This window comes from Taudactylus pleione, unplaced genomic scaffold (assembly GCF_031769625.1).
Source record: "Taudactylus pleione unplaced genomic scaffold, aTauple2 ptg000967l, whole genome shotgun sequence".
Classification (NCBI taxonomy): Eukaryota; Metazoa; Chordata; class Amphibia; order Anura; family Myobatrachidae; genus Taudactylus; species Taudactylus pleione.
The window spans coordinates 13,080,402-13,097,500 of record NW_028285368.1 but is presented as its reverse complement, the minus strand read 5'-3'; the positions used below and the strand labels follow the sequence as shown (position 1 = coordinate 13,097,500).

Sequence of the window (17,099 nt, the reverse complement as noted above, 5' to 3'; positions counted from 1 at the left end):
ATTGAATTTACTTGAGTTAAGAAGTAAAAGAGGTCTAAAGTTAATGTTTTTGAGCACCTACAGCCAAACCACACTGGACATGCCCAATCTCGTCTGATCTTGGAAGCTATGCAGTGTTGGGCCTGGTTAGTACTTGGATGGGAGACCACCAGTGATTACCAGATGCTGTAGGTAATTTTATACTGCCATAACATTCTTTTCTATTACATTTTACATTTAATTTTTTCAACTTATCAATGAATTTACTTGAGTTAAGAAGTAATAGAGGTCTAAAGTTAATGTTTTTGAGCACCTACAGCCAAACCACACTGGACATGCCCAATCTCGTCTGATCTTGGAAGCTATGCAGTGTTGGGCCTGGTTAGTACTTGGATGGGAGACCACCTGGGAATACCAGGTGCTATAGGTAATTTTATATAGCCATAACATTCTTTTCTATTACATTTTACATTACATTTTTTCAACTTAGCAATGAATTTACTTGAATTAAGAAGTAAAAGAGGTCTAAAGTTAATATTTTTCAGCACCTATAGCCAAACCACACTGGACATGGCCAATGTCGTTTGATCTTGGAAGCTATGCAGTGTTGGGAATGGTCAATACTTGGATGGGAGACCACCTGGGAATACCAGGTGCTGTAGGTAATTTTATACTGCCATAACATTCTTTTCTAGAACATTTTACATTTAATTTTTTCAACTTATCAATGAATTTACTTGAGTTAAGAAGTAAAAGAGGTCTAAAGTTAATGTTTTTGAGCACCTACAGCCAAACCACACAGGACATGCCCAATCTCATCTGATCTTGGAAGCTATGCAGTGTTGGGCCTGGTTAGTACTTGGATGGGAGACCACCTGGGAATACCAGGTGCTGTAGGTAATTTTATACTGCCATAACATTCTTTTCTATTACATTTTACATTTAATTTTTTCAACTTATCAATGAATTTACTTGAGTTAAGAAGTAATAGAGGTCTAAAGTTAATGCTTTTGCGCACCTACAGCCCCACCACACTGGACATGCCCAATCTTGTCTGATCTTGGAAGCTATGCAGTGTTGGGCCTGGTTAGTACTTGGATGGGAGACCACCTGGGAATACCAGGAGCTGTAGGTAATTTTATACTGCCATAACATTCTTTTCTATTATATTTTACATTTAATTTTACAACTTATCATTGGATTTACTTGAGTTAAGAAGTAAAAGAGGTCTAAAGTTAATGTTTTTGCGCACCTACAGCCAAACCACACTGGACATGCCCAATCTCGTCTGATCTTGGAAGCTATACAGTGTTGGGCCTAGTTAGTACTTGGATGGGAGACCACCTGGGAATACCAGGAGCTGTAGGTAATTTTATACTGCCATAACATTCTTTTCTATTACATTTTACATTTCATTTTTTCAACTTATCAATAAATTTACTTGAGTTAAGAAGTAATAGCGGTATAAATTTAATGCTTTTGGGCACCTACAGCCAAACCACACTGGACATACCCAATCTCGTCTGATCTTGGAAACTATGCAGTGTTGGGCCTGGTTAGTACTTGGATGGGAGACCACCTGGGAATACCAGGTGCTGTAGTTAATTTTATACTGCCATAACATTCTTTTCTATTACATTTTACATTTAATTTTTTCAACTTATCAATGAATTTACTTGAGTTAAGAAGTAAAAGAGGTCTAAAGTTAATGGTTTTGAGCACCTACAGCCAAACCACACTGGACATGCCCAATCTCGTCTGATCTTGGAAGATATGCAGTGTTGGGACTGGTTTGTACTTGGATGGGAGACTACCTAGGAATCCCAGGTTCTGTAGGTAATTTTATACTGCCATAACATTCTTTTCTATTACATTTTACATTTCATTTTTTCAACTTATCAATGAATTTACTTGAGTTAAGAAGTAATAGAGGTCTAAAGTTAATGTTTTTGAGCACCTACAGCCAAACCACACTGGACATGCCCAATCTCGTCTGATCTGGGAAGCTAAGCAGTGTTGGGCCTGGTTAGTACTTGGATGGGAGACTACCTAGGAATCCCAGGTGCTGTAGGTAATTTTATACTGCCATAACATTCTTTTCTATTACATTTTACATTTAATTTTTTCAACTTATCAATGAATTTACTTGTGTTAAGAAGTAAAAGCGGTCTAAATTTAACGCTTTTGAGCACCTACAGCCAAACCACAGTGGACATCCCCAATCTCGTCTGATCTTGGAAGCTATGCAGTGTTGGGCCTGGTTAGTACTTGGATGGGAGACCACCTGGGAATACCAGGAGCTGTAGGTAATTTTATACTACCATAACATTCTTTTCTATTACATTTTACATTTAATTTTTTCAACTTATCAATGAATTTACTTGAGTTAAGAAGTAATAGAGGTCTAAATTTAATGCTTTTGAGCACCTACAGCCAAACCACACTGGACATGCCCAATCTTGTCTGATCTTGGAAGCTATGCAGTGTTAGGCATCGTTTGTACTTGGATGGGAGACCACCTGGGAATACCAGGTGCTGTAGGTAATTTTAGACAACCAAAACATTCTTTTCTATTACATTTTACATTTCATTTTTTCAACTTATCAATGAATTTAATTGAGTTAAGAAGTAAAAGAGGTCTAAAGTTAATGTTTTTGAGCACCTACAGCCAAACCACACTGGACATGCCCAATCTCGTCTGATCTTGGAAGCTATGCAGTGTTGGGCCTGGTTAGTACTTGGATGGGAGACCACCTGGGAATACCAGGTGCTGTAGGTAATTTTATACTGCCATAACATTCTTTTCTATTACATTTTACATTTCATTTTTCAACTTATCATTGAATTTACTTGAGTTAAGAAGTAAAAGAGGTCTAAAGTTTATGTTTTTGCGCACCTACAGCCAAACCACACTGGACATGCCCAATCTCGTCTGAACTTGGAAGCTATGCAGTGTTGGGCCTGGTTAGTACTTGGATGGGAGACCACCTGGGATTACCAGGTGCTGTAGGTAATTGTATAGTGTAATAACATTCTTTTCTATTACATTTTAAATTTAATTTTTTCAACTTATCAATGAATTTACTTGAGTTAAGAAGTAATAGAGGTCTAAAGTTAATGTTTTTGAGCACCTACAGCCAAACCACACTGGACATGCCCAATCTCGTCTGATCTTGGAAGCTATGCAGTGTTGGGCCTGGTTAGTACTTGGATGGGAGACCACCTGTGAATACCAGGTGCTGTAGGTAATTTTATGCAGCCATAACATTCTTATCTATTACATTTTACATTTAATTTTTTCAACTTATCAATGAATTTACTTGAGTTAAGAAGTAAAAGAGGTCTAAAGTTAATGTTTTTGAGCACCTACAGCCAAACCACACTGGACATGCCCAATCTCGTCTGATTTTGGAAGCTATGCAGTGTTGGACCTGGTTAGTACTTGGATGGGAGACCACCTAGGAATCCCAGGTGCTGTAGGTATTTTTATACTGCCATAACAGTCTTTTCTATTACATTTTACATATAATTTTTTCAACTTATCAATGAATTTACTTGAGTTAAGAAGTAAAAGAGGTCTAAAGTTAAGGCTTTTAGCACCTACAGCCAAACCACACTGGACATGCCCAATCTCGTCTGATCTTGGAAGCTATGCAGTGTTGAGACTGGTTTGTACTTGGATGGGAGACTACCTAGGAATCCCAGGTTCTGTAGGTAATTTTATACTGCCATAACATTCTTTTCTATTACATTTTACATTTAATTTTTTCAACTTATCAATGAATTTACTTGAGTAAAGAAGTAAAAGAGGTCTAAAGTTAATGTTTTTGAGCACCTACAGCCAAACCACAGTGGACATGCCCAATCTCGTCTGATCTTGGAAGCTATGCAGTGTTGGGCCTGGTTAGTACTTGGATGGGAGACCACCTAGGAATCCCAGGTGCTGTAGGTAATTTTATACTGCCATAACAGTCTATTACATTTTACATTTAATTTTTTCAACTTATCAATGAATTTACTTGAGTAAAGAAGTAAAAGAGGTCTAAAGTTAATGTCTTTGAGCACCACCAGCCAAACCACACTGGACATGCCCAATCTCATCTGATATTGGAAGCTATGCAGTGTTGGGCCTGGATAGTACTTGGATGGGAGACCACCTAGGAATCCCTGGTGCTGTAGGTAATTTTATATAGCCATAACATTCTTTTCTATTACATTTTACATTTAATTTTTTCAACTTATCATTGAATTTACTTGAGTAAAGAAGTAAAAGAGGTCTAAAGTTAATGTTTTTGAGCACCTACAGCCAAACCACACTGGACATGCCCAATCTCATCTGATCTTGGAAGCTATGCAGTGTTGGGCCTGGTTAGTACTTGGATGGGAGACCACCTGGGAATACCAGGTGCTGTAGGTAATTTTATACTGCCATAACATTCTTTTCTATTACATTTTACATTTAATTTTTTCAACTTATCAATGAATTTACTTGAGTTACGAAGTAATAGAGGTCTAAAGTTAATGCTTTTGCACACCTACAGCCAAACCACAGTGGACATGCCCAATCTCGTCTTATCTTGGAAGCTATGCAGTGTTGGGCCTGGTTAGTACTTGGATGGGAGACCACATGGGAATACCAGGAGCTGTAGATAATTTTATGCTGCCATAACATTCTTTTCTATTATATTTTACTTTTAATTTTACAACTTATCATTGAATTTACTTGAGTTAAGAAGTAAAAGAGGTCTAAAGTTAATGTTTTTGAGCACCTACAGCCAAACCACACTGGACATGCCCAATCTCGTCTGATCTTGGAAGCTATGCAGTGTTGGGCCTGGTTAGTACTTGGATGGGAGACCACCTGGGAATACCAGGTGCTGTAGGTAATTTTATACTGCCATAACATTCTTTTCTATTACATTTTACATTTAATTTTTTCAACTTATCAATGAATTTACTTGAGTTAAGAAGTAATAGCGGTATAAATTTAATGCTTTTGGGCACCTACAGCCAAACCACACTGGACATGCCCAATCTCGTCTGATCTTGGAAACTATGCAGTGTTGGGCCTGGTTAGTACTTGGATGGGAGACCACCTGGGAATACCAGGTGCTTAGGTAATTTTATACTGCCATAACATTCTTTTCTATTACATTTTACATTTAATTTTTTCAACTTATCAATGAATTTACTTGAGTTAAGAAGTAAAAGAGGTCTAAAGTTAATGGTTTTGAGCACCTACAGCCAAATCACACTGGACATGCCCAATCTCGTCTGATCTTGGAAGCTATGCAGTGTTGGGCCTGGTTAGTACTTGGATGGGAGACCACCTGGGAATACCAGATGCTGTAGGTAATTTTATACTGCCATAACATTCTTTTCTATTACATTTTACATTTCATTTTTCAACTTATCATTGAATTTACTTGAGTTAAGAAGTAAAAGAGGTCTAAAGTTAATGTTTTTGAGCACCTACAGCCAAACCACACTGGACATGCCCAATCTCGTCTGATCTTGGAAGCTATGCAGTGTTGGGCCTGGTTAGTACTTGGATGGGAGACCACCAGTGATTACCAGATGCTGTAGGTAATTTTATACTGCCATAACATTCTTTTCTATTACATTTTAAATTTAATTTTTTCAACTTATCAATGAATTTACTTGAGTTAAGAAGTAATAGAGGTCTAAAGTTAATGTTTTTGAGCACCTACAGCCAAACCACACTGGACATGCCCAATCTCGTCTGATCTTGGAAGCTATGCAGTGTTGGGCCTGGTTAGTACTTGGATGGGAGACCACCTGGGAATACCAGGTGCTATAGGTAATTTTATATAGCCATAACATTCTTTTCTATTACATTTTACATTACATTTTTTCAACTTAGCAATGAATTTACTTGAGTTAAGAAGTAAAAGAGGTCTAAAGTTAATATTTTTCAGCACCTATAGCCAAACCACACTGGACATGGCCAATGTCGTTTGATCTTGGAAGCTATGCAGTGTTGGGAATGGTCAATACTTGGATGGGAGACCACCTGGGAATACCAGGTGCTGTAGGTAATTTTATACTGCCATAACATTCTTTTCTAGAACATTTTACATTTAATTTTTTCAACTTATCAATGAATTTACTTGAGTTAAGAAGTAAAAGAGGTCTAAAGTTAATGTTTTTGAGCACCTACAGCCAAACCACACAGGACATGCCCAATCTCATCTGATCTTGGAAGCTATGCAGTGTTGGGCCTGGTTAGTACTTGGATGGGAGACCACCTGGGAATACCAGGTGCTGTAGGTAATTTTATACTGCCATAACATTCTTTTCTATTACATTTTACATTTAATTTTTTCAACTTATCAATGAATTTACTTGAGTTAAGAAGTAATAGAGGTCTAAAGTTAATGCTTTTGCGCACCTACAGCCCCACCACACTGGACATGCCCAATCTTGTCTGATCTTGGAAGCTATGCAGTGTTGGGCCTGGTTAGTACTTGGATGGGAGACCACCTGGGAATACCAGGAGCTGTAGGTAATTTTATACTGCCATAACATTCTTTTCTATTATATTTTACATTTAATTTTACAACTTATCATTGGATTTACTTGAGTTAAGAAGTAAAAGAGGTCTAAAGTTAATGTTTTTGCGCACCTACAGCCAAACCACACTGGACATGCCCAATCTCGTCTGATCTTGGAAGCTATACAGTGTTGGGCCTAGTTAGTACTTGGATGGGAGACCACCTGGGAATACCAGGAGCTGTAGGTAATTTTATACTGCCATAACATTCTTTTCTATTACATTTTACATTTCATTTTTTCAACTTATCAATAAATTTACTTGAGTTAAGAAGTAATAGCGGTATAAATTTAATGCTTTTGGGCACCTACAGCCAAACCACACTGGACATACCCAATCTCGTCTGATCTTGGAAACTTTGCAGTGTTGGGCCTGGTTAGTACTTGGATGGGAGACCACCTGGGAATACCAGGTGCTGTAGTTAATTTTATACTGCCATAACATTCTTTTCTATTACATTTTACATTTAATTTTTTCAACTTATCAATGAATTTACTTGAGTTAAGAAGTAAAAGAGGTCTAAAGTTAATGGTTTTGAGCACCTACAGCCAAACCACACTGGACATGCCCAATCTCGTCTGATCTTGGAAAATATGCAGTGTTGGGACTGGTTTGTACTTGGATGGGAGACTACCTAGGAATCCCAGGTTCTGTAGGTAATTTTATACTGCCATAACATTCTTTTCTATTACATTTTACATTTAATTTTTTCAACTTATCAATGAATTTACTTGAGTAAAGAAGTAAAAGAGGTCTAAAGTTAATGTTTTTGAGCACCTACAGCCAAACCACAGTGGACATGCCCAATCTCGTGTGATCTTGGAAGCTATGCAGTGTTGGGCCTGGTTAGTACTTGGATGGGAGACCACCTAGGAATCCCAGGTGCTGTAGTTAATTTTATACTGCAATAACAGTCTATTACATTTTACATTTCATTTTTTCAACTTATCAATGAATTTACTTGAGTAAAGAAGTAAAAGAGGTCTAAAGTTAATGTCTTTGAGCACCTACAGCCAAACCACACTGGACATGCCCAATCTCGTCTGATAAAGGAAGCGATGCAGTGTTGGGCCTGGATGGTACTTGGATGGGAGACCACCTAGGAATCCCTAGTGCTGTAGGTAATTTTATATAGCCATAACATTCTTTTCTATTACATTTTACATTACATTTTTTCAACTTATCAATGAATTTACTTGAGTTAAGAAGTAATAGCGGTATAAATTTAATGCTTTTGGGCACCTACAGCCAAACCACACTGGACATGCCCAATCTCGTCTGATCTTGGAAACTATGCAGTGTTGGGCCTGGTTAGTACTTGGATGGGAGACCACCTGGGAATACCAGGTGCTGTAGGTAATTTTATACTGCCATAACATTCTTTTCTATTACATTTTACATTTAATTTTTTCAACTTATCAATGAATTTACTTGAGTTAAGAAGTAAAAGAGGTCTAAAGTTAATGGTTTTGAGCACCTACAGCCAAACCACACTGGACATGCCCAATCTCGTCTGATCTTGGAAGCTATGCAGTGTTGGGCCTGGTTAGTACTTGGATGGGAGACCACCTGGGAATACCAGGTGCTGTAGGTAATTTTATACTGCCATAACATTCTTTTCTATTACATTTTACATTTCATTTTTCAACTTATCATTGAATTTACTTGAGTTAAGAAGTAAAAGAGGTCTAAAGTTAATGTTTTTGAGCACCTACAGCCAAACCACACTGGACATGCCCAATCTCGTCTGAACTTGGAAGCTATGCAGTGTTGGGCGTGGTTAGTACTTGAATGGGAGACCACCAGGGATTACCACGTGCTGTAGGTAATTTTATACTGCCATAACATTCTTTTCTATTACATTTTAAATTTAATTTTTTCAACTTATCAATGAATTTACTTGAGTTAAGAAGTAATAGAGGTCTAAAGTTAATGTTTTTGAGCACCTACAGCCAAACCACACTGGACATGCCCAATCTCGTCTGATCTTGGAAGCTATGCAGTGTTGGGCCTGGTTAGTACTTGGATGGGAGACCACCTGGGAATACCAGGTGCTGTAGGTCATTTTATGCAGCCATAACATTCTTTTCTATTACATTTTACATTTCATTTTTCAACTTATCATTGAATTTACTTGAGTTAAGAAGTAAAAGAGGTCTAAAGTTAATGTTTTTGAGCACCTACAGCCAAACCACACTGGACATGCCCAATCTCGTCTGATCTTGGAAGCTATGCAGTGTTGGGCCTGGTTATTACTTGGATGGGAGACCACCAGTGATTACCAGATGCTGTAGGTAATTTTATACTGCCATAACATTCTTTTCTATTACATTTTAAATTTAATTTTTTCAACTTATCAATGAATTTACTTGAGTTAAGAAGTAATAGAGGTCTAAAGTTAATGTTTTTGAGCACCTACAGCCAAACCACACTGGACATGCCCAATCTCGTCTGATCTTGGAAGCTATGCAGTGTTGGGCCTGGTTAGTACTTGGATGGGAGACCACCTGGGAATACCAGGTGCTATAGGTAATTTTATATAGCCATAACATTCTTTTCTATTACATTTTACATTACATTTTTTCAACTTAGCAATGAATTTACTTGAGTTAAGAAGTAAAAGAGGTCTAAAGTTAATACTTTTCAGCGCCTATAGCCAAACCACACTGGACATGGCCAATGTCGTTTGATCTTGGAAGCTATGCAGTGTTGGGAATGGTCAATACTTGGATGGGAGACCACCTGGGAATACCAGGTGCTGTAGGTAATTTTATACTGCCATAACATTCTTTTCTAGAACATTTTACATTTAATTTTTTCAACTTATCAATGAATTTACTTGAGTTAAGAAGTAAAAGAGGTCTAAAGTTAATGTTTTTGAGCACCTACAGCCAAACCACACAGGACATGCCCAATCTTGTCTGATCTTGGAAGCTATGCAGTGTTGGGCCTGGTTAGTACTTGGATGGGAGACCACCTGGGAATACCAGGAGCTGTAGGTAATTTTATACTGCCATAACATTCTTTTCTATTATATTTTACATTTAATTTTACAACTTATCATTGGATTTACTTGAGTTAAGAAGTAAAAGAGGTCTAAAGTTAATGCTTGTGCGCACCTACAGCCAAACCACACTGGACATGCCCAATCTCGTCTGATCTTGGAAGCTATACAGTGTTGGGCCTGGTTAGTACTTGGATGGGAGACCACCTGGGAATACCAGGAGCTGTAGGTAATTTTATACTGCCATAACATTCTTTTCTATTACATTTTACATTTCATTTTTTCAATTTATCAATAAATTTACTTGAGTTAAGAAGTAATAGCGGTATAAATTTAATGCTTTTGGGCACCTACAGCCAAACCACACTGGACATGCCCAATCTCGTCTGAACTTGGAAGCTATGCAGTGTTGGGCGTGGTTAGTACTTGAATGGGAGACCACCAGGGATTACCACGTGCTGTAGGTAATTTTATACTGCCATAACATTCTTTTCTATTACATTTTAAATTTAATTTTTTCAACTTATCAATGAATTTACTTGAGTTAAGAAGTAATAGAGGTCTAAAGTTAATGTTTTTGAGCACCTACAGCCAAACCACACTGGACATGCCCAATCTCGTTTATCTTGGAAGCTATGCAGTGTTGGGCCTGGTTAGTACTTGGATGGGAGACCACCTGGGAATACCAGGTGCTGTAGGTCATTTTATGCAGCCATAACATTCTTTTCTATTACATTTTACATTTCATTTTTCAACTTATCATTGAATTTACTTGAGTTAAGAAGTAAAAGAGGTCTAAAGTTAATGTTTTTGAGCACCTACAGCCAAACCACACTGGACATGCCCAATCTCGTCTGATCTTGGAAGCTATGCAGTGTTGGGCCTGGTTATTACTTGGATGGGAGACCACCAGTGATTACCAGATGCTGTAGGTAATTTTATACTGCCATAACATTCTTTTCTATTACATTTTAAATTTAATTTTTTCAACTTATCAATGAATTTACTTGAGTTAAGAAGTAATAGAGGTCTAAAGTTAATGTTTTTGAGCACCTACAGCCAAACCACACTGGACATGCCCAATCTCGTCTGATCTTGGAAGCTATGCAGTGTTGGGCCTGGTTAGTACTTGGATGGGAGACCACCTGGGAATACCAGGTGCTATAGGTAATTTTATATAGCCATAACATTCTTTTCTATTACATTTTACATTACATTTTTTCAACTTAGCAATGAATTTACTTGAGTTAAGAAGTAAAAGAGGTCTAAAGTTAATACTTTTCAGCACCTATAGCCAAACCACACTGGACATGGCCAATGTCGTTTGATCTTGGAAGCTATGCAGTGTTGGGAATGGTCAATACTTGGATGGGAGTCCACCTGGGAATACCAGGTGCTGTAGGTAATTTTATACTGCCATAACATTCTTTTCTAGAACATTTTACATTTAATTTTTTCAACTTATCAATGAATTTACTTGAGTTAAGAAGTAAAAGAGGTCTAAAGTTAATGTTTTTGAGCACCTACAGCCAAACCACACAGGACATCCCCAATCTTGTCTGATCTTGGAAGCTATGCAGTGTTGGGCCTGGTTAGTACTTGGATGGGAGACCACCTGGGAATACCAGGAGCTGTAGGTAATTTTATACTGCCATAACATTCTTTTCTATTATATTTTACATTAATTTTACAACTTATCATTGGATTTACTTGAGTTAAGAAGTAAAAGAGGTCTAAAGTTAATGTTTTTGCACACCTACAGCCAAACCACACTGGACATGCCCAATCTCGTCTGATCTTGGAAGCTATACAGTGTTGGGCCTGGTTAGTACTTGGATGGGAGACCACCTGGGAATACCAGGAGCTGTAGGTAATTTTATACTGCCATAACATTCTTTTCTATTACATTTTACATTTCATTTTTTCAATTTATCAATAAATTTACTTGAGTTAAGAAGTAATATCGGTATAAATTTAATGCTTTTGGGCACCTACAGCCAAACCACACTGGACATGCCCAATCTCGTCTGATCTTGGAAACTATGCAGTGTTGGGCCTGGTTAGTACTTGGATGGGAGACCACCTGGGAATACCAGGTGCTGTAGTTAATTTTATACTGCCATAACATTCTTTTCTATTACATTTTACATTTAATTTTTTCAACTTATCAATGAATTTACTTGAGTTAAGAAGTAAAAGAGGTCTAAAGTTAATGGTTTTGAGCACCTACAGCAAAACCACACTGGACATGCCCAATCTCGTCTGATCTTGGACGCTATGCAGTGTTGGGACTGGTTTGTACTTGGATGGGAGACTACCTAGGAATCCCAGGTTCTGTAGGTAATTTTATACTGCCATAACATTCTTTTCTATTACATTTTACATTTAATTTTTTCAACTTATCAATGAATTTACTTGAGTAAAGAAGTAAAAGAGGTCTAAAGTTAATGTTTTTGAGCACCTACAGCCAAACCACAGTGGACATGCCCAATCTCGTGTGATCTTGGAAGCTATGCAGTGTTGGGCCTGGTTAGTACTTGGATGGGAGACCACCTAGGAATCCCAGGTGCTGTAGGTAATTTTATACTGCAATAACAGTCTATTACATTTTACATTTCATTTTTTCAACTTATCAATGAATTTACTTGAGTAAAGAAGTAAAAGAGGTCTAAAGTTAATGTGTTTGAGCACCTACAGCCAAACCACACTGGACATGCCCAATCTCGTCTGATAAAGGAAGCGATGCAGTGTTGGGCCTGGATGGTACTTGGATGGGAGACCACCTAGGCATCCCTAGTGCTGTAGGTAATTTTATATAGCCATAACATTCTTTTCTATTACATTTTACATTACATTTTTTCAACTTATCAATGAATTTACTTGAGTTAAGAAGTAATAGCGGTATAAATTTAATGCTTTTGGGCACCTACAGCCAAACCACACTGGACATGCCCAATCTCGTCTGATCTTGGAAACTATGCAGTGTTGGGCCTGGTTAGTACTTGGATGGGAGACCACCTGGGAATACCAGGTGCTGTAGGTAATTTTATACTGCCATAACATTCTTTTCTATTACATTTTACATTTAATTTTTTCAACTTATCAATGAATTTACTTGAGTTAAGAAGTAAAAGAGGTCTAAAGTTAATGGTTTTGAGCACCTACAGCCAAACCACACTGGACATGCCCAATCTCGTCTGATCTTGGAAGCTATGCAGTGTTGGGCCTGGTTAGTACTTGGATGGGAGACCACCTGGGAATACCAGGTGCTGTAGGTAATTTTATACTGCCATAACATTCTTTTCTATTACATTTTACATTTCATTTTTCAACTTATCATTGAATTTACTTGAGTTAAGAAGTAAAAGAGGTCTAAAGTTAATGTTTTTGAGCACCTACAGCCAAACCACACTGGACATGCCCAATCTCGTCTGAACTTGGAAGCTATGCAGTGTTGGGCGTGGTTAGTACTTGAATGGGAGACCACCAGGGATTATCACGTGCTGTAGGTAATTTTATACTGCCATAACATTCTTTTCTATTACATTTTAAATTTAATTTTTTCAACTTATCAATGAATTTACTTGAGTTAAGAAGTAATAGAGGTCTAAAGTTAATGTTTTTGAGCACCTACAGCCAAACCACACTGGACATGCCCAATCTCGTCTGATCTTGGAACCTATGCAGTGTTGGGCCTGGTTAGTACTTGGATGGGAGACCACCTGGGAATACCAGGTGCTATAGGTAATTTTATATAGCCATAACATTCTTTTCTATTACATTTTACATTACATTTTTTCAACTTAGCAATGAATTTACTTGAGTTAAGAAGTAAAAGAGGTCTAAAGTTAATATTTTTCAGCACCTATAGCCAAACCACACTGGACATGGCCAATGTCGTTTGATCTTGGAAGCTATTCAGTGTTGGGAATGGTCAATACTTGGATGGGAGACCACCTGGGAATACCAGGTGCTGTAGGTAATTTTATACTGCCATAACATTCTTTTCTAGAACATTTTACATTTAATTTTTTCAACTTATCAATGAATTTACTTGAGTTAAGAAGTAAAAGAGGTCTAAAGTTAATGTTTTTGAGCACCTACAGCCAAACCACACAGGACATGCCCAATCTCATCTGATCTTGGAAGCTATGCAGTGGTGGGCCTGGTTAGTATTTGGATGGGAGACCACCTGGGAATACCAGGTGCTGTAGGTAATTTTATACTGCCATAACATTCTTTTCTATTACATTTTACATTTCATTTTTCAACTTATCATTGAATTTACTTGAGTTAAGAAGTAAAAGAGGTCTAAAGTTAATGTTTTGGAGCACCTACAGCCAAACCACACTGGACATGCCCAATCTCGTCTGAACTTGGAAGCTATGCAGTGTTGGGCGTGGTTAGTACTTGAATGGGAGACCACCAGGGATTACCACGTGCTGTAGGTAATTTTATACTGCCATAACATTCTTTTCTATTACATTTTAAATTTAATTTTTTCAACTTATCAATTAATTTACTTGAGTTAAGAAGTAATAGAGGTCTAAAGTTAATGTTTTTGAGCAACTACAGCCAAACCACACTGGACATGCCCAATCTCGTCTGTTCTTGGAAGCTATGCAGTGTTGGGCCTGGTTAGTACTTGGATGGGAGACCACCTGGGAATACCAGGTGCTATAGGTAATTTTATATAGCCATAACATTCTTTTCTATTACATTTTACATTACATTTTTTCAACTTAGCAATGAATTTACTTGAGTTAAGAAGTAAAAGAGGTCTAAAGTTAATATTTTTCAGCACCTATAGCCAAACCACACTGGACATGGCCAATGTCGTTTGATCTTGGAAGCTATTCAGTGTTGGGAATGGTCAATACTTGGATGGGAGACCACCTGGGAATACCAGGTGCTGTAGGTAATTTTATACTGCCATAACATTCTTTTCTAGAACATTTTACATTTAATTTTTTCAACTTATCAATGAATTTACTTGAGTTAAGAAGTAAAAGAGGTCTAAAGTTAATGTTTTTGAGCACCTACAGGCAAACCACACAGGACATGCCCAATCTCATCTGATCTTGGAAGCTATGCAGTGTTGGGCCTGGTTAGTACTTGGATGGGAGACCACCTGGGAATACCAGGTGCTGTAGGTAATTTTATACTGCCATAACATTCTTTTCTATTACATTTTACATTTAATTTTTTCAACTTATCAATGAATTTACTTGAGTTAAGAAGTAATAGAGGTCTAAAGTTAATGCTTTTGAGCACCTACAGCCACACCACACTGGACATGCCCAATCTTGTCTGATCTTGGAAGCTATGCAGTGTTGGGCCTGGTTAGTACTTGGATGGGAGACCACCTGGGAATACCAGGAGCTGTAGGTAATTTTATACTGCCATAACATTCTTTTCTATTATATTTTACATTTAATTTTACAACTTATCATTGGATTTACTTGAGTTAAGAAGTAAAAGAGGTCTAAAGTTAATGTTTTTGCGCACCTACAGCCAAACCACACTGGACATGCCCAAACTCGTCTGATCTTGGAAGCTATACAGTGTTGGGCCTGGTTAGTACTTGGATGGGAGACCACCTGGGAATACCAGGAGCTGTAGGTAATTTTATACTGCCATAACATTCTTTTCTATTACATTTTACATTTCATTTTTTCAATTTATCAATAAATTTACTTGAGTTAAGAAGTAATAGCGGTATAAATTTAATACTTTTGGGCACCTACAGCCAAACCACACTGGACATGCCCAATCTCGTCTGATCTTGGAAACTATGCAGTGTTGGGCCTGGTTAGTACTTGGATGGGAGACCACCTGGGAATACCAGGTGCTGTAGTTAATTTTATACTGCCATAACATTCTTTTCTATTACATTTTACATTTAATTTTTTCAACTTATCAATGAATTTACTTGAGTTAAGAAGTAAAAAAGGTCTAAAGTTAATGGTTTTGAGCACCTACAGCCAAACCACACTGGACATGCCCAATCTCGTCTGATCTTGGAAGCTTTGCAGTGTTGGGACTGGTTTGTACTTGGATGGGAGACTACCTAGGAATCCCAGGTTCTGTAGGTAATTATATACTGCCATAACATTCTTTTCTATTACATTTTACATTTAATTTTTTCAACTTATCAATGAATTTACTTGAGTAAAGAAGTAAAAGAGGTCTAAAGTTAATGTTTTTGAGCACCTACAGCCAAACCACAGTGGACATGCCCAATCTCGTGTGATCTTGGAAGCTATGCAGTGTTGGGCCTGGTTAGTACTTGGATGGGAGACCACCTAGGAACCCCAGGTGCTGTAGGTAATTTTATACTGCAATAACAGTCTATTACATTTTACATTTCATTTTTTCAACTTATCAATGAATTTACTTGAGTAAAGAAGTAAAAGAGGTCTAAAGTTAATGTGTTTGAGCACCTACAGCCAAACCACACTGGACATGCCCAATCTCGTCTGATAAAGGAAGCGATGCAGTGTTGGGCCTGGATGGTATTGGATGGGAGACCACCTAGGAATCCCTAGTGCTGTAGGTAATTTTATAGAGCCATAACATTCTTTTCTATTACATTTTACATTACATTTTTTCAACTTATCAATGAATTTACTTGAGTTAAGAAGTAATAGCGGTATAAATTTAATGCTTTTGGGCACCTACAGCCAAACCACACTGGACATGCCCAATCTCGTCTGATCTTGGAAACTATGCAGTGTTGGGCATGGTTAGTACTTGGATGGGAGACCACCTGGGAATACCAGGTGCTGTAGGTAATTTTATACTGCCATAACATTCTTTTCTATTACATTTTACATTTAATTTTTTCAACTTATCAATGAATTTACTTGAGTTAAGAAGTAAAAGAGGTCTAAAGTTAATGGTTTTGAGCACCTACAGCCAAACCACACTGGACATGCCCAATCTCGTCTGATCTTGGAAGCTATGCAGTGTTGGGCCTGGTTAGTACTTGGATGGGAGACCACCTGGGAATACCAGGTGCTGTAGGTAATTTTATACTGCCATAACATTCTTTTCTATTACATTTTACATTTCATTTTTCAACTTATCATTGAATTTACTTTAGTTAAGAAGTAAAAGAGGTCTAAAGTTAATGTTTTTGAGCACCTACAGCCAAACCACACTGGACATGCCCAATCTCGTCTGAACTTGGAAGCTATGCAGTGTTGGGCGTGGTTAGTACTTGAATGGGAGACCACCAGGGATTACCACGTGCTGTAGGTAATTTTATACTGCCAGAACATTCTTTTCTATTACATTTTAAATTTAATTTTTTCAACTTATCAATGAATTTACTTGAGTTAAGAAGTAATAGAGGTCTAAAGTTAATGTTTTTGAGCACCTACAGCCAAACCACACTGGACATGCCCAATCTCGTCTGATCTTGGAAGCTATGCAGTGTTGGGCCTGGTTAGTACTTGGATGGGAGACCACCTGGGAATACCAGGTGCTGTAGGTCATTTTATGCAGCCATAACTTTCTTTTCTATTACATTTTACATTT

At 37.6% G+C, this 17,099-nt stretch overlaps 11 non-coding genes and 53 pseudogenes across 11 annotated transcripts; all 64 read left to right on the top strand.

Annotated features, from left to right (window-relative positions):
- Positions 1-55: 55 nt before the first annotated feature.
- On the top strand, positions 56-174 carry LOC148472427 (5S ribosomal RNA; annotated as a pseudogene).
- Positions 175-290: 116 nt separating this feature from the next.
- On the top strand, positions 291-409 carry LOC148472426 (5S ribosomal RNA; annotated as a pseudogene).
- Positions 410-760: 351 nt separating this feature from the next.
- Positions 761-879, top strand: LOC148472425 (5S ribosomal RNA; annotated as a pseudogene).
- Positions 880-995: 116 nt separating this feature from the next.
- On the top strand, positions 996-1,114 carry LOC148472424 (5S ribosomal RNA; annotated as a pseudogene).
- A 115-nt stretch (positions 1,115-1,229) lies between these two features.
- LOC148472423 (5S ribosomal RNA) lies at positions 1,230-1,348 on the top strand (annotated as a pseudogene).
- A 116-nt stretch (positions 1,349-1,464) lies between these two features.
- On the top strand, positions 1,465-1,583 carry LOC148472422 (5S ribosomal RNA). The gene has a single exon (XR_015873758.1). It is a non-coding gene; the product is annotated as a 5S ribosomal RNA (ribosomal RNA).
- Positions 1,584-1,699: 116 nt separating this feature from the next.
- On the top strand, positions 1,700-1,818 carry LOC148472421 (5S ribosomal RNA; annotated as a pseudogene).
- A 116-nt stretch (positions 1,819-1,934) lies between these two features.
- LOC148472420 (5S ribosomal RNA) lies at positions 1,935-2,053 on the top strand (annotated as a pseudogene).
- Positions 2,054-2,169: 116 nt separating this feature from the next.
- LOC148472419 (5S ribosomal RNA) lies at positions 2,170-2,288 on the top strand (annotated as a pseudogene).
- A 116-nt stretch (positions 2,289-2,404) lies between these two features.
- On the top strand, positions 2,405-2,523 carry LOC148472418 (5S ribosomal RNA; annotated as a pseudogene).
- A 116-nt stretch (positions 2,524-2,639) lies between these two features.
- On the top strand, positions 2,640-2,758 carry LOC148472417 (5S ribosomal RNA). Its single transcript, XR_015873300.1, has one exon. It is a non-coding gene; the product is annotated as a 5S ribosomal RNA (ribosomal RNA).
- Positions 2,759-2,873: 115 nt separating this feature from the next.
- Positions 2,874-2,992, top strand: LOC148472416 (5S ribosomal RNA; annotated as a pseudogene).
- Positions 2,993-3,108: 116 nt separating this feature from the next.
- On the top strand, positions 3,109-3,227 carry LOC148472415 (5S ribosomal RNA; annotated as a pseudogene).
- Positions 3,228-3,343: 116 nt separating this feature from the next.
- On the top strand, positions 3,344-3,462 carry LOC148472414 (5S ribosomal RNA; annotated as a pseudogene).
- Positions 3,463-3,577: 115 nt separating this feature from the next.
- LOC148472413 (5S ribosomal RNA) lies at positions 3,578-3,696 on the top strand (annotated as a pseudogene).
- A 116-nt stretch (positions 3,697-3,812) lies between these two features.
- LOC148472412 (5S ribosomal RNA) lies at positions 3,813-3,931 on the top strand (annotated as a pseudogene).
- A 111-nt stretch (positions 3,932-4,042) lies between these two features.
- LOC148472411 (5S ribosomal RNA) lies at positions 4,043-4,161 on the top strand (annotated as a pseudogene).
- A 116-nt stretch (positions 4,162-4,277) lies between these two features.
- LOC148472410 (5S ribosomal RNA) lies at positions 4,278-4,396 on the top strand. Its single transcript, XR_015874316.1, has one exon. It is a non-coding gene; the product is annotated as a 5S ribosomal RNA (ribosomal RNA).
- Positions 4,397-4,512: 116 nt separating this feature from the next.
- LOC148472409 (5S ribosomal RNA) lies at positions 4,513-4,631 on the top strand (annotated as a pseudogene).
- Positions 4,632-4,746: 115 nt separating this feature from the next.
- LOC148472408 (5S ribosomal RNA) lies at positions 4,747-4,865 on the top strand. The gene has a single exon (XR_015873299.1). It is a non-coding gene; the product is annotated as a 5S ribosomal RNA (ribosomal RNA).
- Positions 4,866-4,981: 116 nt separating this feature from the next.
- LOC148472407 (5S ribosomal RNA) lies at positions 4,982-5,099 on the top strand (annotated as a pseudogene).
- A 116-nt stretch (positions 5,100-5,215) lies between these two features.
- LOC148472406 (5S ribosomal RNA) lies at positions 5,216-5,334 on the top strand (annotated as a pseudogene).
- A 115-nt stretch (positions 5,335-5,449) lies between these two features.
- Positions 5,450-5,568, top strand: LOC148472405 (5S ribosomal RNA; annotated as a pseudogene).
- A 116-nt stretch (positions 5,569-5,684) lies between these two features.
- Positions 5,685-5,803, top strand: LOC148472404 (5S ribosomal RNA; annotated as a pseudogene).
- Positions 5,804-6,154: 351 nt separating this feature from the next.
- On the top strand, positions 6,155-6,273 carry LOC148472403 (5S ribosomal RNA; annotated as a pseudogene).
- A 116-nt stretch (positions 6,274-6,389) lies between these two features.
- Positions 6,390-6,508, top strand: LOC148472402 (5S ribosomal RNA; annotated as a pseudogene).
- A 115-nt stretch (positions 6,509-6,623) lies between these two features.
- On the top strand, positions 6,624-6,742 carry LOC148472401 (5S ribosomal RNA; annotated as a pseudogene).
- Positions 6,743-6,858: 116 nt separating this feature from the next.
- LOC148472400 (5S ribosomal RNA) lies at positions 6,859-6,977 on the top strand (annotated as a pseudogene).
- Positions 6,978-7,093: 116 nt separating this feature from the next.
- On the top strand, positions 7,094-7,212 carry LOC148472399 (5S ribosomal RNA; annotated as a pseudogene).
- Positions 7,213-7,328: 116 nt separating this feature from the next.
- Positions 7,329-7,447, top strand: LOC148472398 (5S ribosomal RNA; annotated as a pseudogene).
- A 346-nt stretch (positions 7,448-7,793) lies between these two features.
- On the top strand, positions 7,794-7,912 carry LOC148472397 (5S ribosomal RNA). Its single transcript, XR_015874497.1, has one exon. It is a non-coding gene; the product is annotated as a 5S ribosomal RNA (ribosomal RNA).
- A 116-nt stretch (positions 7,913-8,028) lies between these two features.
- Positions 8,029-8,147, top strand: LOC148472396 (5S ribosomal RNA). Its single transcript, XR_015873298.1, has one exon. It is a non-coding gene; the product is annotated as a 5S ribosomal RNA (ribosomal RNA).
- A 115-nt stretch (positions 8,148-8,262) lies between these two features.
- Positions 8,263-8,381, top strand: LOC148472395 (5S ribosomal RNA; annotated as a pseudogene).
- Positions 8,382-8,497: 116 nt separating this feature from the next.
- LOC148472394 (5S ribosomal RNA) lies at positions 8,498-8,616 on the top strand. The gene has a single exon (XR_015874351.1). It is a non-coding gene; the product is annotated as a 5S ribosomal RNA (ribosomal RNA).
- A 115-nt stretch (positions 8,617-8,731) lies between these two features.
- Positions 8,732-8,850, top strand: LOC148472393 (5S ribosomal RNA; annotated as a pseudogene).
- Positions 8,851-8,966: 116 nt separating this feature from the next.
- LOC148472392 (5S ribosomal RNA) lies at positions 8,967-9,085 on the top strand (annotated as a pseudogene).
- A 351-nt stretch (positions 9,086-9,436) lies between these two features.
- Positions 9,437-9,555, top strand: LOC148472391 (5S ribosomal RNA; annotated as a pseudogene).
- A 115-nt stretch (positions 9,556-9,670) lies between these two features.
- Positions 9,671-9,789, top strand: LOC148472390 (5S ribosomal RNA; annotated as a pseudogene).
- A 116-nt stretch (positions 9,790-9,905) lies between these two features.
- LOC148472389 (5S ribosomal RNA) lies at positions 9,906-10,024 on the top strand (annotated as a pseudogene).
- Positions 10,025-10,140: 116 nt separating this feature from the next.
- Positions 10,141-10,258, top strand: LOC148472388 (5S ribosomal RNA; annotated as a pseudogene).
- A 115-nt stretch (positions 10,259-10,373) lies between these two features.
- LOC148472387 (5S ribosomal RNA) lies at positions 10,374-10,492 on the top strand (annotated as a pseudogene).
- Positions 10,493-10,608: 116 nt separating this feature from the next.
- LOC148472386 (5S ribosomal RNA) lies at positions 10,609-10,727 on the top strand (annotated as a pseudogene).
- Positions 10,728-11,078: 351 nt separating this feature from the next.
- LOC148472385 (5S ribosomal RNA) lies at positions 11,079-11,197 on the top strand (annotated as a pseudogene).
- Positions 11,198-11,311: 114 nt separating this feature from the next.
- On the top strand, positions 11,312-11,430 carry LOC148472384 (5S ribosomal RNA; annotated as a pseudogene).
- A 116-nt stretch (positions 11,431-11,546) lies between these two features.
- LOC148472383 (5S ribosomal RNA) lies at positions 11,547-11,665 on the top strand (annotated as a pseudogene).
- A 116-nt stretch (positions 11,666-11,781) lies between these two features.
- LOC148472382 (5S ribosomal RNA) lies at positions 11,782-11,900 on the top strand (annotated as a pseudogene).
- Positions 11,901-12,016: 116 nt separating this feature from the next.
- On the top strand, positions 12,017-12,135 carry LOC148472381 (5S ribosomal RNA; annotated as a pseudogene).
- Positions 12,136-12,481: 346 nt separating this feature from the next.
- LOC148472380 (5S ribosomal RNA) lies at positions 12,482-12,600 on the top strand. The gene has a single exon (XR_015874495.1). It is a non-coding gene; the product is annotated as a 5S ribosomal RNA (ribosomal RNA).
- Positions 12,601-12,716: 116 nt separating this feature from the next.
- LOC148472379 (5S ribosomal RNA) lies at positions 12,717-12,835 on the top strand. Its single transcript, XR_015873296.1, has one exon. It is a non-coding gene; the product is annotated as a 5S ribosomal RNA (ribosomal RNA).
- A 115-nt stretch (positions 12,836-12,950) lies between these two features.
- Positions 12,951-13,069, top strand: LOC148472378 (5S ribosomal RNA; annotated as a pseudogene).
- A 116-nt stretch (positions 13,070-13,185) lies between these two features.
- On the top strand, positions 13,186-13,304 carry LOC148472377 (5S ribosomal RNA; annotated as a pseudogene).
- Positions 13,305-13,655: 351 nt separating this feature from the next.
- LOC148472376 (5S ribosomal RNA) lies at positions 13,656-13,774 on the top strand (annotated as a pseudogene).
- A 115-nt stretch (positions 13,775-13,889) lies between these two features.
- On the top strand, positions 13,890-14,008 carry LOC148472375 (5S ribosomal RNA; annotated as a pseudogene).
- A 116-nt stretch (positions 14,009-14,124) lies between these two features.
- On the top strand, positions 14,125-14,243 carry LOC148472374 (5S ribosomal RNA; annotated as a pseudogene).
- A 351-nt stretch (positions 14,244-14,594) lies between these two features.
- Positions 14,595-14,713, top strand: LOC148472373 (5S ribosomal RNA; annotated as a pseudogene).
- Positions 14,714-14,829: 116 nt separating this feature from the next.
- Positions 14,830-14,948, top strand: LOC148472372 (5S ribosomal RNA; annotated as a pseudogene).
- Positions 14,949-15,063: 115 nt separating this feature from the next.
- Positions 15,064-15,182, top strand: LOC148472371 (5S ribosomal RNA; annotated as a pseudogene).
- A 116-nt stretch (positions 15,183-15,298) lies between these two features.
- Positions 15,299-15,417, top strand: LOC148472370 (5S ribosomal RNA; annotated as a pseudogene).
- A 116-nt stretch (positions 15,418-15,533) lies between these two features.
- Positions 15,534-15,652, top strand: LOC148472369 (5S ribosomal RNA; annotated as a pseudogene).
- A 116-nt stretch (positions 15,653-15,768) lies between these two features.
- LOC148472368 (5S ribosomal RNA) lies at positions 15,769-15,887 on the top strand (annotated as a pseudogene).
- Positions 15,888-16,232: 345 nt separating this feature from the next.
- LOC148472367 (5S ribosomal RNA) lies at positions 16,233-16,351 on the top strand (annotated as a pseudogene).
- A 116-nt stretch (positions 16,352-16,467) lies between these two features.
- On the top strand, positions 16,468-16,586 carry LOC148472366 (5S ribosomal RNA). Its single transcript, XR_015873295.1, has one exon. It is a non-coding gene; the product is annotated as a 5S ribosomal RNA (ribosomal RNA).
- Positions 16,587-16,701: 115 nt separating this feature from the next.
- Positions 16,702-16,820, top strand: LOC148472365 (5S ribosomal RNA; annotated as a pseudogene).
- A 116-nt stretch (positions 16,821-16,936) lies between these two features.
- On the top strand, positions 16,937-17,055 carry LOC148472364 (5S ribosomal RNA). Its single transcript, XR_015874349.1, has one exon. It is a non-coding gene; the product is annotated as a 5S ribosomal RNA (ribosomal RNA).
- The last annotated feature ends 44 nt before the right edge of the window (positions 17,056-17,099 follow it).